Below are 17,107 nucleotides of genomic sequence, written 5' to 3'. Positions count from 1 at the left end.
ACAAGCTTCAAGTGTCTTTCCAAACTTATTTATTGAGTGTAGAAATCCAAATTCCAACAAGATTATTATTTTGAGTGTAAAACTCCCCTCTGAAAGTATAAAATAGGTACATTGAGATGTGAAATGTGCTTTAGTTACCTGCTTCCATCCCCCAGCCTGGTTTTTTTTTAAAGATATATTCTGCATGATAGAGGCTAAAAGGTGGCAGCTGTGCCAAAGTAGTGGACCCTAAATCACTGAGTAAAAATGAGAGGGGGAGGCTCTGATTGCTCCCAGTACAGGAGTGAATATGCGCTCTCAACCACAAATCAAGCGATCTGAAAAAAAAAAAAAAAAAAAAAGGCCCAATCAAGGCAGTAATGGCCTCCACTTCACAATCAGACAAGTGCTTCTTACTTGAAAAATCCTACCATTTATAGCTGATTGCTAACCCTGGCCTCATTTCTAATCTAAAGGGCGAGTAATAATTTGGAAAAGGAATTATAACAACTTCCCAACAATTTAGCAAATTGTTATTATTTCAGGGGGAGGGGAGTGTGGAAAGGAGTTGCTTTTGTAACATGTTTCTCTTGTGGGCTACCATTTTCTTGACACCAAATCTCATTGATGCTATGCCAGAATAGCTACCAACATATATTGGAAATAGGTTGTAAAATAGTAAGAAAAGAGAAAAATGATACTGTGCCACATCAAATATTTCAGCATGATCAAAGTTACAGTTTTGCCAAGAATAAGAGAGGAAGAACAGCTATAAATTTGTCTGTACATATTTGCTTGCCATATTCCCAAATAAGTTTTGGAAGAACTTATTTTAAAAAAAAGTATCACAGTTTTTTTTCGTTAGTTGTTAATAGATTTATCTCAGATCAAGTTTCTACCTCTAGAAACATTAGAATATACAGTATCTTTTAAAATATGTAATCATCTTCCATACTCTTGTTTTTCTAACAAATTAGAATGTGTATATTGTGTGTCATATACACAGGGTCTTCAAAATGTCATGGAAATGCCCATATGGAAAAAAGCATGTGGATTTAAAATTTTAACACGTAAATAAACTGTTCTAGTGCTATTTTCCACAAACTTTTTGAATTTCCCACATATATACATATATATTTAATTATTTAATATTAACATATCAGTCCGCCCACATGAGATACCTGTGGCTTAGGTATTATTTTGGAGTAACTGTCTTCCACTGAGCCACGTATACACATGCTCGTGTACATAATAGTCTCTTCTCAAAGCAAGTAGATGTGCAAATCCAATGCAATATTGCATAAAAGAGATTAGGACTGTGATATTTTCTGGGGAAAAAAAAAGCTAAGTAAAGGACAGAGAAATGTATTGTATCACAGACCGGGAAGAAGTAAGAGAGAGCACCTTATTCCGGTAAGGAATTATTACATAAATGAGGAAATGACTTACTAAAGGTCACAAAGCTAGCAAATGACAAAGAGTAAGTGAACTTGGATGACCTTCCTTACTCCCATTACGCTTTTATATTATAGCTTACTCTTTCAGTGTTATTCATCTAAGTGACTTTAAATTATGTATATCTTAGGATGTGACGCTCTGACCTCACACAGTAAAAACATCAGTGATTTTTAGTGAGAGGGTGTGCCTGATGTCAACATGTAACTATAGCCTGTAGTGTGAGCTCTAATATTGGTTCTATATAATTTCCCACTTGCCATTGTATTTCTAATAAAACTTCCTAGTTTAGAATCTTTCTGTTCCAAGATGACAGAGTATTAAAATGTCAAGTCATGAGAATATACCATATTGTTTTTTATTTCTCATATTAAGACAAAATGGACACGGTAACAGAACCAAAATACAATGTTCCTCTTCATTTCTTTTTCAGGTAAGCGATCAACAACAGAGGGATTTTGTGGACAGAATTGAGATCTCTGTGGCTATAGTTATAAACAGAGCAATTGACATGTCTGGGAAGTCAGGCCATAATGCTAAGTTAGAAAAGGGGGGAAGTACCTGTCATTTGCATAAACTTAAGTCCAAAGAACATTTTTATCTTTTATTCAGTTTTATTAGATAAAATAACTTTGTTTTGGTACGGTCCATATGTTTCACAAATAGTAGGTATAGGAAATGTATCTAATTTTGGAATCAAAGGAAATATTTTGATTTTAGGTTTAAAATGTTATACACAATCCACTCTGCTTTTTTGAAACATAACAGATTTCAAGCAGATCTTTAAAAATTAGGTTTAAAACAACAAATATACCTATCTTTATTTATGTGTGTAACTGGAGTAAGAAGGCTAAGGAGGTTTAGTTTTTCAGATACCCAAGAGGTGATTTATAGCTTGCAATTATCCACTCCATTCAATATAAACAGGATCATAATTCATATTACATAATCTAGAGCACATTCAAAAATACATATTGCTGCTCTGAAAATAAATTTTTTCCTTATATCATCTCTCATTTTAGTTACCATGACCTTTAAGTGAATTTTTAAAAGAAACAAGCAATGTATATTAATGTCTCAGGAAGTACAAAGCACTTTCAGGAAGGATCTCAAAATTTTAAAAATGTTTTGAATTTTTTTAAGACAAAGTATCAGGTATAATTATGGAGAAGATTCATTTTGTTATAAGAAAAAGAAAGCTCTGTTCTAGTACATACATTTACCATGCTTCACTGAGGTTTGAGAATCAGAGAAAAACAAGGAGGACTTTGAGCGTGGCTCAGGACGATCTGAACGTCAAGGCTTGAAAAGAAGGACCATGCCAACTTGAAAGCTAACAAAATATTAGCAACCCAGACAAAATGTGAAGTGAGCGATCATGATCACAGAAACAGAGGCTGGGCATTTAAGAGAATTAACAAAAATGAATCTGAGGCAACCTCAAAGCCGGCTTTTGTTTTACAGTTTTAAAACGAGAAAAGGCAACGGAGTCTATTCACATTTCAAGTGGAGGAAAAAAGCAGGGATCTGTAGCCAGGAAAATATTTTTTCAGGATAACACTTTTCTAGGAAATGTCATATTCTTAAACCTTCCTTTTTATTAAAACTAAATGTCATCCAATATTACCACAAGCTAAAATGACCCCTAGTGTTAGCAAATAGAATTTTGTAGGATGAATCACAGGCACCAAATATCTTTTATGAATAATGTTAGTACACACATTCTGTTGGTCTGTAATCCAATCTGCTGCTTCAGTCAACACAGAAAGACATTGTTAGAATGTATGATAAGGCAGTCTTTTCTCATGTCCACTAAATAAAAGAATAAATAATCCCCAGACCCACAAAAGCAATTTTCGATATTTTGTCATCCAGAAAGGATATTACTCTCATTATACAATGTATATTTATAGCTATAAGTTGTAGCAGATGTAGATACAAGGAGTGGGAGAAAAAGCAGGTTTTTTTTTTTTTTTTTTCGTAAAAATTCTGGTAGTATCGTCAAGGACAACGTGTGGAAGGATTTCAAGGCAAATTTCTTGAGTAGTAAAGTTACCTGTATGTGGGAAATCCTAGCTTTTACAGACTAAATGGAAAAATACTCAAGTTGTTTTAGCTGTGCAAATCATTAGATACGTTATAAAATTTGTAAGTATGTAAAAGCACTTGTATCATTAAACCCACACAAATGAATTCTGGGGTAACCAATTTGGTAATTTTTATGCGTTGAAGAGCAAATACTTGCAAGGAAATATAATATGAAGGAATATAGTTCCCGCCAAGTGTCGAAGCAGCACAAGATGTACAACGTGAAGAAATCTCTTTCCTGAGAAACAAACCTGCTGAGAAAGGGCTGTGCGTTTGTTAGGGACTAAACTCTCATGATCTTTTTAAATTTGTCATAAATAGATACGACTGGGAACGATTATTCAGTGTGGGTTAGAAAAGCGAGGAGAAAAGAAAGGAAACAGCAGCAAGAAACCTCAATCAATTATGAGTAATGTAAAACAAAACATTAAAATGCAAAATATGAGATACAAATACGTTTAAGATTCTCCGAAACTATTCACTATTAATGAGATACTCACTTTAGAAATACAAATTGTTGGTGCTACATTCTTTACAAACGAAAAACAGGAAAAGGTAAAACTAAGAGAGAATATGATTCAGGTTAAAAATGAAAATAATTTACCTACTCACCAAGCACACTGTACTAACTTCAGAAAAATATATATGCATATTAAAAATATACGAAACTACTTTCAAATACATGTTTTTAATTCTGCCCTGGCCTTAATTTGAAAGTTTCCAGGACGATAAAAAAAAAAAAAACCCAAGCTTCCTGTGCGCTTGTTGTTACCATAGTAATTATCTAAGAAGAATATGTCATGATGATAAACTTCACAACTCAATAACATTGCTAAACATTACAATTTTTTTTAAAATATGGCACTTCTTATGTTTTTTTTTTTTAATCACAATTACAACAGCCTTTTGTACTTGTGTTTCTCCATTGGGTGAATTACTAGGATTTGATAATCGGCTCAGAATGCAAGCTAATATTATAGTCATATGACCTAATTAAACATCAGGATTCATATTTTAAATATATAATTACCAGAATATCATTTTTTCAAAATGTGATTACTGCTTTCAATTTTAGTAGCAAAGATTGGTGTTCGTGTCAAAAGACTATGGAAACTTCGTTGAAAATGTTTTTTCTTTGATGGCATGGAACTAGTGCAAAACTCTGTTCAATCCCATGGTTAATATTAATTTCAAGTCATATATTCTCTTGTTTCTTATCACTGTGGAAATTTTTGTTTACAAAATTAAGTATCATTTTTACCGTCACTTTGATTCCAATTCTCTACGGAGCATATCTTCATTTGTGGAAGTGAGAAATCCGCATACAACACTAGCATGATATCCAAGAGAAACAACAAACTTCCATTACCTTAAAAACAAACTAGATTGGAGGCTTTGAGGAGGAATTCTTCTTCCTGAATTGCATAAAATCGTACATAATTACTGCTTAGTGATTTCAATATCACAAATCCCTTCTGATTAGTCCTCTTAAAAAAAAGAGACGATCTTACTTCAGAATCGTTTGGCCCTGTGGGAAGCCCAGCCTTAGAGCACGGCAGATTATGCAAGTGAGTGGAATTGTGTATTTTCCATACAGAGAAGGCATGATCCTGGAACTGATGCAAGCTATATGCTCATTTCTATATTTAGATTGCTCAGCCTCCACAGGACAGCAGCCACTGACCCACCAACTGGGCTGAAGAATTATATGTAGCTTTTCAATTTTGGAAATACAGAAAGGCAGAAAAAAAGAAGTGACTATCAAAATGGTTGATAAAATGTAAACTTTTTAAAGAGCTATTCATCACCCCTTGAGTGAAAGAATGTTCTCACATATAATATTTTCCCATTTAGGGGAGTGATTTACTATAGAAAAATCTGGGGAAATAGTTACATTTTGGATCAAGAAAGGAGATCTCGGAAAGAAAGCAAAAACCTTAAGTTCACTGATGAACGCATGCCAAATACCTCCCTGAGCTTGTAAGTGAAAACACAAATGGGATACGTAAGAGAAATGCTCCTTTGTTTTTCAAATGAAAAGTGTAAACTGGAAATTACAAGAAAAACCAGATGTTGTTGCCACAACTTTTAACACAAAATAGCAGTAGCAAGGAAACAAATTGCTAAAGATTTTTCAGTTTTGATTATCTCTATCTCTGTTCCAAAAACAGTGTTTCTTAACAGTCTTTACTTCCAGATTCTCTTAATTTATTTTTGATTTCCTGCCTCCAAACCATAATTGTAGTCTGAAGGACCAGCTGTATTTTGAAATCCTCAGCACTACACTCTAAATGGAAGCTGCACTATTTATGTATTGCTTCTACCATCACCAAGAAAAGCCATGTCACAAAGTCCCTCAACATCAAACAGCAGGAATATTCTATCAACGGTTGTGCAAAATCTATGCTACACAGTCATCAGGAGTCAGTGAAGAATAATTTTAAAACTGACTGCTTTAAACCAGCAGCGAAGGATTATTTACAATCTTGTAGACTGAACATCTGTATTTAAATTTTGCAACTATTTGCTACTTAAGCATTGAACGGTAAGGTTAACATAAAGAACAGATAGAACTACATGAAGGATGAGGACTTTGAAATTACAAAAGAAAATAATTTGATTTGGAAACCCATAATCCTGATCAATTCAACCATAACCATTCTAGGATAGCCGTAGCTTTAATACAGATATAATGGGAAAAGTATATCCTGAGAGGCGTGGAAACGACCAAATAGATATTTTGGATTTGTATGGAATGGTTTTGTTTATCAATTTCTTATAAATATACTTGATGTGTGAAATATATCTAAGAATATGCAGATTTTAAAATCCAGTAGGGCGACATATCCAAAGTAAACATTTTTCCTAATAATTCTTTAACTTTAGACATTAAAATTTTTAATATCATATTGGAATAACTAAGGTGGAAACTTCTGGATAAACAGCTTTAGCTATTAAAACAACAGAAAATGACTCAGCCATCAAATGACTAAAATATGATTTGGCACTAGATACTTTAATTTTTACAAACAGGAGGTGAAACTTCTGTTTCATAGTTTTCTCTTAAAAATAAACCGTCAAAAATTCTAAAATTGATGTTATAAATAAAATGAAGGCCGCAGTCATCACCTCACTGGAGCAGGGCCCAGCTGTTTTGTGTCCACTGTGTGTATTGCTCTGCCACCTGGTGGTCATTTGTGAAAATTAAGGTAGCATGTTTCGGCATTCTGTTTTCCCCTTCTTGACCTTCCCTTTTCTACCACTGGTAACTTAAACCTCAGTTTGACAACATGCCTATGGCTGTGAGAAGCAATGCCTCGATCATGTAACTCACTAACTTGCTTTTGCTTCATTTAAAAGCATCATTAGAAAGTGGCCTCAAGATGAATAAGAGATTTAAATAAATGATTGGTGATTATTAAATAGAATGAAAGTAGCCAAAATTTTTTGATTTCCCCATTTTTTCCCTCCAAGGAGGTAATAACAGTGTGCCTAAGTGCTTCCACGTTCACACAGTGGCGGAAGTATTTATTAACTCACAAGCAGCAGAAATAATTCCTTAAGTGAATATAATGAGAAAACATTTCAGGTTTTAAATATTAACATTCCTCCGATTGCATCACAGAAAAGTGAACTTACTAGACAGTTTTACATGTCATTTCTGTCAACACATGCTGTGGATGATGTAAAATGCAAGATACAATCTTGGAATAATGATTGGTTATAATTGATTTTCACACAGATGAATCATTCCATAATTATAACAATATATAGTACATGGTGTGATGACTGCCTGCAGTGTTCAAAACTTAGTTTCCAAGTGTCAGTTCCCACTGAAAGGAACTGGGACGCTTTGGCTGATTTTCTGATTGAGGGCCTTAGATGCACAAGATGAGTTTGGGATATCTTCTGATGCAAGATGATTAGGCAATGCCCAAAAATTGTTAGAGATGTGCCGAGAGTGTCCAGGGGGGCAACTTGAAGGGACTCCCATTTGCCAACAGAGAACTGCTGAAATAACTAGTGATAGAAGTGGAGTATAGACCATTGAAAAAACAAGCTTCTATGAGTACACACAGTGCACACATGTGTTGGGGGGCGGGGAATAAAGTTTTCTTTTGAAGTGAAATGTCATCTAATAAACGTAGAAGGAATAGCAGAGACAACAAATCAACATTTGGCAATCAGCAATAAATGCTTGGTATAAGAATTACTAATAGTTGCTAAAGCTGCTAGGTAAAATCATGACGAGAAATAGCTTATTTACATGTCCTCAAAGTATAGCACTCTGTAAATTTTATTAATTGAAACCATTTGTTTAGAGAAATCTAAAAAAAAAAAAACCACATCATATTAACCAAATGATCAAAGTTAACATGACTGATAACAGGACAAACTGAACTACATTCCTCCTGAAGTGATATATTGACAGAATGCCGCAGTTATGTCACACTCTTGTCCCAGATGTGCAATGTTGATAAGGATTCCAGAGCCCCCTGGAAAGGCAAGGACGAAACAGACATGACCTAACTCTGAGATCTCCTGAAAGAGAGAGAAAAGGGGAGAAATGTTGCATATGCAGAACAGCTTGTCCATTTGGGACATTCTACAAACTTCTAAGTAAAAGAGGATACTCATCTTAGGCCAGTTTATTGATGCAGAATACCGTATTCACATATACCTTCATGAGTCAGGTGAGCTTCCTCCTGCAGAAACATTAAAATCTCCAGGAACTTTCTTTTCTTTCAGTGATCTTCTCTCTGCTCACCCTTCCGCATCCATGCGCCTCATGTTTCGTGGAGACAAGACAACGGGCCTGTCAGAGGAGAGGTTCTGCAGCTCCGAGTGCTGCGACACTCCTGCATGAGACGGGCAGAAAGAGCGGCTGCAGAGAGGCTGCCACGCAAAGCTGCGGCCCTGCGAAGGCGCTGCACAGCCTGCAGCACGAGGAGCTGCGAGACGGTAAAAACGCATGGAGAGGAACCTGCCACATTTGGGGACAAGACGTAGACTTTGCTGCCACTAACCCTGCAGCATCAGGAATCCAATTTTGAATGAATGTAAGAGAAATATAAATGGATGGCTAAAACACTCCTTATATTCAAAATTGTCAGTGTTATTGATGAAATATTTGGGGCTCATTAATGATGACTCAAGACTAAAGAAATGTGAAACTACGATTCAGTTTAAGTAAGTAAGGATAATTATTGGATCAGTTGATGAACTTTGGCTATGACTTGCAGATTATATAATTCTTTTATGTAAATGTTAGGTTTCCCAACTTTTTGTTTACCTATATTGATATTAGATAGTCTTTATCACGAATACTTTGTATATGTAGGTTGAAATATTTAAGAGGCATGAAACATGGTATATACAACTTAGTCTTTTGTTTTTAAAGATTTATTTTATTTTTATTGGAAAGGCAGATACACAAAGAGGAGGAGAGACAGAGAAGATCTTCCATCTGATGGTTCATTCCCCAAGCTGCTGCAATGGCTGGAGCTGTGCCAATCCGAAGCCAGGAGCCAGGAGCTTCTTCCAGGTCTCCCAAGTGGGTGCAGGGTCCCAAGGATCTAGGCTGTCCTCGACTGCTTTCCCAGGCCACAAGCAGGGAGCTGGATGGGAAGCAGGGCTGCCAGGATTAGAACTGGCGCCCATATGGAATCCCGGGTGTTCAAGGGAAGGACTTTAACCACTACGCTATTGCACTGGGGCCCAACTTAGTCTTAAATGCTCATATATTATATGGGATTATATATGGCACACAGACTTATAATATTTATAATATTCATATATTAACTGTTAAATGAGTAGGATTTAATGCCTTGTTGGCATTATAGCCAGCACCTGGCCTCTCCTGTCCATTAATTTGAGATATCCATGGAGCTAAGAGGCGTCTTCCCTCACTCATATTTTCATCCATACACTCATGTTATGAAAATTTTGGATTGCATAGTTCCTTTAGGGGTCAATTTAAACAAATTAAGAGTCTGAAAGAGATTTTTAAAACTGTAGAATAGAAAGTTATATTCTACTTATTAAAGAAATGACCTAGACAGTCTGATTTTGTACGTTTCCTTTTTTCCACCTAAATTTCCTCTCTGAAGGATTTCTGTATATTATGATATTCAAGAAATTGCTCTTGGAGTATGGGTATTTGATCTAGCAATGCCAAGATGCATGCCTGTATCTTCTATGTGAATAGCAGGGTTCAATATCCAATACTAGCTCCTGACTTCAGCTTCCTGCTAATGCACACGGGGAGGTTTTAATAATGACTCAAATAGCAGGGTCCCTGCCCCCACAAGGAAAACCCGGACGGAGTGCTCAGCTTCTAGCTTTGCTCTGGCCCCAGACCAGGCTGTTACGGGCCTTTGGATGTTTAACACCAAAGGGGAGACTGATCTCTCTCTTTCTCTCTCATGCACTATGCAACTTCAAGAAATGCCTTTATCATTTAAGAGTGTGCCATTCTCTTTCAGAGTTGCATGTAATCTCACTTATATATCTTTATGCGTTGTCTTGCTTTCCTGGCAACTGCCTTAGATCCAATGGTAAGGGCAATTAATTAACAAATTAACAAATTGGGAACTCTTACCTATCCTCCCATAACATGTATACATAAAGCTATAGCACAGACACAGTGCACCGTCTGATCAATGTTACTTTTTAAAAGATTTTTGATATATCTGAAAGGCAGAGGTACTAGTTGGGTAGAGACAAAGAGACCTTTAGTTTGGTGGTTCACGCCCCAAATGGCTGTAACTAGAAACCAGAAGCTTTCTCTGGGCCTTCCACACCAGGGGGCATTGAATCAACACTCACCTAGTTTACTGGCATCACTGATGGCGATTTAACCTGTTGCACCAAAATGTTAGTTCCCGATCATGTTTCATATTCATTTAAAAAAAAATCTTTCCTGGTTTCCAAAATTGTCTTTAGGAATTCCATTAACAATTTCTGAAAGTGTTGGATTTTGTAAGAATCTCTTGGGTGAGTTGGGTAATGAACGAAAGTTCTCAGATTCCAGAATGCAGATAGATACCCTTGTTTGGGAGCTCTGGGTCAGGGCCCCAAAGTCAGTGTGGTGGAAAGCAGCTCTCTCCTGCCCTGCCTTGGCCCAGGTAACTCGTATTGCAGCCACACTTAACAAACTCTGGCCCCTCTCCCCGGGAGACTATAATTGTAGCCTAGAATCAGCTACAACCAGCTTGTCTCGTTTCATGCCATAAGTTGTGTTTCAGCGTTTCTGGAATAGCCTCTGGTATCGAACATACATGCTTTAGTGCCTCAGTTCTATTATACCTTCTCTTTGCTTTTAGGGCTTTTCCTGGATTGTTCTATCAAATGAATTTGTAACTTGTCATTCAAGAACTAAATAAAGTAGGACTTAAAAGAAAATGTACTTTCACTACTCCCACAAATATAACCAATTGCCCCTGCTTCTCGGGCCCTGTAGGTGAATCTAAAGCAGAGGGATTTTAAGCTCATAATTTTTCATGGCCTTCAAATCATGTTATGAACATTTAAGTGAGCTCTGGCAGAATGAAAAAGTTCCTAACTCTGGCACAACAGTGTGTATTACAGAAGTAAACCTAAAAATTATTACATGTCCCCTAAAATTTTCAGTTATATACCACTAACAGAATTTCCAAAGCTATATACTTAAAACACAGATTTAGTTGACTCTATGTGTGCATTATGTGTAAATCATTATCACTAATACAAATTAGTGATACAAATACATATATCAACTATTGTTTTAAATAACTACTCAGCACATTCATGACATCGCTCTTTAAAGATACCCAAAGCAATTTATAATTATTATGTACAATTGTGTATATAATATATAAGCATATACATAGACATAATGAAATACATTTATGGTGTATAATGTACTATTTCACTTTATGTGTCCATGTCCAATCATGGTAAATATAGATATATTTTTAAATATATATTTTTAAAAGATTTATTTATTTATTGGAAAGTCAGATATACAGAGAGGAGGAGAGACAGAGAGGAAGATCTTCTGTCCGATGATTCACTCCCCGAGGGAGCGCAACGGTCGATGCTATGCCTATCTGAAGCCAGGAGCCAGGAACTTCTTTTCGGGTGGTTTGTGTTTGGATTGCTGCATCCTTCTCTAAATTTGGGAAGTTTTTCTCAACTCTTTGAATAGGTTTTTGCCCCTTGAGACCCAAATAACTCAAATGTTTTTTCAAGCTATTCCATGTTTCCCTTCAGTGTTCTTTAGTCTTTTTTTTCCCCCCTTCAACTCATATATTCTTTTGTTGATCTATTCTGCCATTGAGGCTCCTATCACACTTATAATTTCACTTACTATATTTTTTCAGTTGAAGGATTTGTGTCCTTTTCTTTAATCTCTGGCAAATATTAGAATACTGAGTCATTTCTGTGTGTTCTCTTGAATTTCACTGGTTTCATTAACACAGCCATTTGAACTCTTCATCTGAGCATTTGGAAATTTAAAAGTCCTAGAAAACTGACTTCTGAAATCTTGTTTTGCGTTTTAGGTGACTTCATAGTTGCTTCAGCATTCCTGAAGCTTGCTGGAATACATCACATATGCATTGAAGGATTAGGCTTTGTAATCTGGACTCACTGTGTCTTTCTAAAATTTCTAAGTGGTCTGTTCTGTGGCTGAGGCAGGTTTACTGTGCAATGCTACACCTAGTGTGCACAGATGATGCTGACTAGGTTGAGACCACTCTACCAGGACTAAAGAACTACATCGGGAAAGGAAGCGAGTATAGAAACCCTGACCATAGGCCCTTGCAAGGGGACAACAGCTGTGTATCTGCTCAGTACTGGGTTTTATCACACTGAGATCCAAAATAGTGTTTGCTTGTTTCTGTCTAAGAATGTGTAAGGGTTGAAAGAGGCATCTACTAGAGATGAACACTTTGGTCTCAGGGACACCACTCTGTGCAAACTTGGTAGTGCACACTAATTAGGAGGAGGATGGTGCTACTCACCAACAGTACTCATCTCCTCAGAGCACACCTCTCCATCTGATGGTGCAGCAATTACAAATAAAGTCCACAGGCACTACTGGCACAGCGGTACAATCCTTAGGATGTGCCGAGTGTTGGGCCTTGCAAGCTCATCATTGATTTCCAGTACAGTCCCTTGTTTTCTTTCTTATTCTCTGAGGTTGTCAGAGTGATAATGGCAGTCCCTTGGCAACCCAGACCACTCCCAGATTGGTCACACCTAAATGTAACAATTTCTGGACCCCACACAGTCACTCCAGTGCCATTCAAGTGTACCTGAAGCTGGTAGTGAAACATGCCAGAATTAGCCCAACTCAACTGATGCAGGCATTTTGATGCTGGCCAATCAAAAGGCTCAGTGGAGCACCAGAGTCCTCAAGTGGCTATCCGTCTGGACATCTGGGCCTAACTTTGAGCTCAAGGGTAAGGTGTGCGGAGAAGCCTAGACTTTACACAAGGCTGGAGTTTCACTTTGTGCGAGTTTGAGGCTGGCTGGGTGTAGAGGTTCCATTGGCTTTGCCTGACTGAATCTTTTTAGAGTCTGGCACTGGATTCAGCTTGTTCTCTTTCCTTCCATCAGGAATCCATGCTGTTCTTGAAGCTGAGGAGAGGTGATCCTGGCAAAATTTTGTCTCACCAATGTGAATTTTCCTAAGATTCTGTCAAGACAGTGTGCTATGGTCTCTTCCCTGGCTTCCATAGTTCTTGCCTTGGTGTGCACAGAGCAGTTCCTGCTGCTCTTTGTGGGAGCTTGTTGCTGGAGCCTCTTCTACAGCCACTATTCTGGTTCTGTTACCAAAATCATGTAAACACCCAATTGAATTTCTTGTAGAAGGTACACTGGTATAGAACAAGGAATTTATTATGCAAGTGCTCTCAGGAAGAAATCAGTGAAGTTGCAGCATCCTCCTGATCCTGATAGGAGGTTGGATGGTGATTGTCCATCTAAGTTCATCCCATTTCTGGGTTACAGTTGCCTCTGAAATCTTGCTACTTGTTATTGTTGGCTCTGAGACAGTCAATGTGTGTGTGTGTGGAGGGTGATGGTAATGGGGTGGAGGGACACGAAACTGAAAGCCAGGGTTTTCCTTCTTCTGTAGTGATCGCTAGAACATCAGCAACACTGCACAGGAAAGGGCAGAAGGAGCACAACACTGAAATGAGGATCCTTGACCATCTAGTGGGGGTTCGTTCTAAAGGTGTCCTAAGTAACGTAAAACTTCATAAAGAATTTGATTCTGAAAAGATGGAGTGCCTTTACTATTCCTTCCATTAAGTGCAAGTAAAAACTCCGGATGTTATATGGAAAATCTGAATAACACTAAAAAGTGGAGAGAGGAAAATGAACTCACTGAGATCAACCCAGTTGTGAGTTCTCTGGATTTTTCGACCTCACATATTCCAGCCGGGGCACTGAAAAATTCATCAATCCCAAAGTGCCAATTGGCTTGGATAAAAAGTTTCCACAAAACCACGCTTTTTTCTAGCCAAAGAATCAGGAAAGTAGTTAAACAAGAGAAAACTTTTAGGAACAAATGGACCTACTGGAGAGATTTCAACAGCTGACCAAAGCAAGGGAGACAGGCCAGGGCAAGACAGCAGGGGAAGGCTATTTGATGGGTAGTCTGTTGGGATGAATGAGATGGCTGGGGTGGAAAGAGAAACACAAAATGAGGATCATGGACAGGAATCTGGTAATGCCTATGGTTTCATCACCTTTTGGTTTAGTTGGAGCAACTTGCGTTTAAAAAAACAAAAACAAAAAATACAATGTCTGTGACCAATCCTGCAGAATCCGGGGTATTTTCTATATTCTTTTCAATGTTGTAAAGAGAATTCTAAGTTACAATACATACTGAAAGTCAATAAAGTAGTAGGGAGAAAAAGAACTGAGTAGAATGTGCCATAGAGAACTGTCTCAGCACTCAGCACCGAAGGAGCTCATGAAAGGATGGGAGAGTGGTGAACAGCTGAGATTTAGCTGAGCAATAAAGAGGCTGAGGACTCAAGAGGAATTCTTTCCCAAAGAAATGACTATGCTGACTTCCTCAATGCTGGGAGACTAATAATTAGGTTATTAAGTCTCACTTTCTTATTTTATAGGCAAAAAGGGATGTTAACAAAATAGCTGAAAGAGGTAAACATCTTAGGATCAGGTTTGGAGTTGTCTGGACATTGTGCCTGACCATTTTATATAAAGGGAAACTAATGTTTATGAAATTGACCTCTTTCAAAAATAAAAGTACAAAATACTATCTTTTAGAAGGCATTATACTGGGTGAACTTCTACACATAGTTTAGACAAGTTAAGGTTTGATTGAAAAATATGGGGAAAGTCATAACCACAAGTATTTATCGCCATATAATTTTTCTTACTTGACATTCTGGCATTTTACCTTGGAATTTATTAGTTCTATGACTAAGTAGTAATTTGCCTTTAAATGTATGTTTATCATTTAGCACAGTTTAAAAATACAGTATGGAAGCATCTTTTTATAATGATATTAAGTAGCAATTTATGTTAACAGTTTATCAGTACATGCATTCACATTTTAAAACCAGGCAGATGGACACAGTGAGAGCTCATACTTGCTGATCCACTCTTCAAATGCCTGCAATGGCCAAGACACTAACATGAGTCAAAACTCAAGCCAGGTCTCCCACATGGGCAGCAACCCGATTTCAGGAGTCTTCACTCTTACTTCCAGGGTCTACATCCACAGGAGGGTGGGCACGAGTTGTAGCCATGAATCAAACTCAGCACTACAACGTGTGCCAAGGGCATCTTAGCTGCAAAGTTAAATGGCCACACTTCAGATATAAACTCCATCCCATGAACACTTCCATAAATAAGGCAAGGAATCAAAAGTACTGAATTGAAATCAACTGTATACTCAGACAACTAATTTTCTTTCAGACAACTAATTTTTTAAGATTTTTGTTGTTGTTGTTGGAAAGGGTAGATTATATTTATGGAGAAAAGGAGAGAAGGAGAGAAAAATCTTCCATCCACTGCTTCACCCCCAAATGGCCGCAATGACTTGGAACCAAACCGATCTAGAGCCAGGAGCTTCTTTCAGGTCTCCCATGCTGGTGCAGGATCCCAAGGCCATTCTCTGCTGCTTTCCGGGCCATAAGCAGAGAGTTGGATCAGAAGGGGAGCAGTCTGGACACAGATCAGCTCCTGAATGGGATATCGGCACTTACAGTGGAGGACTGGCCTGAGGAGCCACTGCACACGTCCTCAGACAGCTAATTTTTGTAAACGGTATTAAGGAGACATAATGGAGAAAGCATATTCTCTTCAGTTAATGCTGCTGGGAAGCTGTTTTCTTTTTGACATTTAAATTAGAGTTCTACCTTATACCATTTACAAAAATCAACTCAGAATAGACATACAACCTAAATCTAAGATGTGAAATCATAAATCTCCCAGAAGAAAACAAGGGACAAGATCCTTGACAGTGGCATTGGTAATGATATTTTGGTTGTCACATCAGAATCTCGGGCATCAACAGAAAGATAAATACATACGAATATATCAAACTAAAAACCTCTGCACAGAGGAGAGAAAATTGAAGATCTTGGAAATTGACTTGTACAAAAAACTCCAACCTTTGAAAACAGTCAAAATTCAAATCCAAGGCTTCCAAGCTTGGCAATTTTCCAAAGTACATTGGTCCATAGTAACCATTTTTGATCAAGCTTAATTTTAAAAAAAAATAAAAATATGTCTGTTTCACAGAGAAACTATCTGTAGCTGACTTGGGTTTGTGGGAATCAATGGGGAAAAGGTCAAGTATTTTGCACTGAACAAAAGGCTATCAGTTCTTTTACACACAAGAACAAAACAAGGAAAAATATTTGTTACCAGTCTCCATGGCAACAGAAGCAAACTGACTATCATTTAAAGGACTATCCTTCAAAGTTAAAGTAAAATTGTACTATAATTTTTATTCAAATATCTCCGATGTTAAGGTTCTCTTGAAGGTTTATTATATTGACTTTTCCTGTTTCAGAACAGAAGCTGAAACAAAAGAGAGGCATTAAAAACCATAATTTCATTTTTGCAATGATTGTATGACTAATAGTAATGGTGTTTGAGGCGCAAATACTATACAAAGCTATTTTTAGTATCAATTGTTATCAGTTATGTGGTCTAAATGCAAGATTTATTCATACAAGTTAAAAAACAACAATGGTGCTGGAGTGGATGTTGTGCATTGGGTTAAACCAACACTTGCAGTGATGCCTGCATTTCATGTGGAAATGCTGATTTGAGGTGTGGCTATTAAACTTCTGCAATAGCTTCCCACTAACCCACCTGAGAATACAGGGGATGATGGTCCAAGGACCTGGGTCATCGCCACCCACAACGGACACCTATATGGAGTGGCTGATGACTTCAGCTTGGCTAGCCCAGACTGCTATAACCATTAAGGGAGTGAACCCAGCAGATGGAAGTTCTCTCTATCTTTACCCATCACTCTGCCTTTCAGATTAAGGCATATAGCCTATGATAACAGTTATCAGAGACTGGGGATGGGATGAAAGAGTTAGGT

This window comes from Ochotona curzoniae, unplaced genomic scaffold (assembly GCF_017591425.1).
Source record: "Ochotona curzoniae isolate NIBS_2020 unplaced genomic scaffold, NIBS_Ocur_1.0 contig_4612, whole genome shotgun sequence".
Taxonomy (NCBI): Eukaryota; Metazoa; Chordata; class Mammalia; order Lagomorpha; family Ochotonidae; genus Ochotona; species Ochotona curzoniae.
This window is presented reverse-complemented; position numbering follows the sequence as displayed.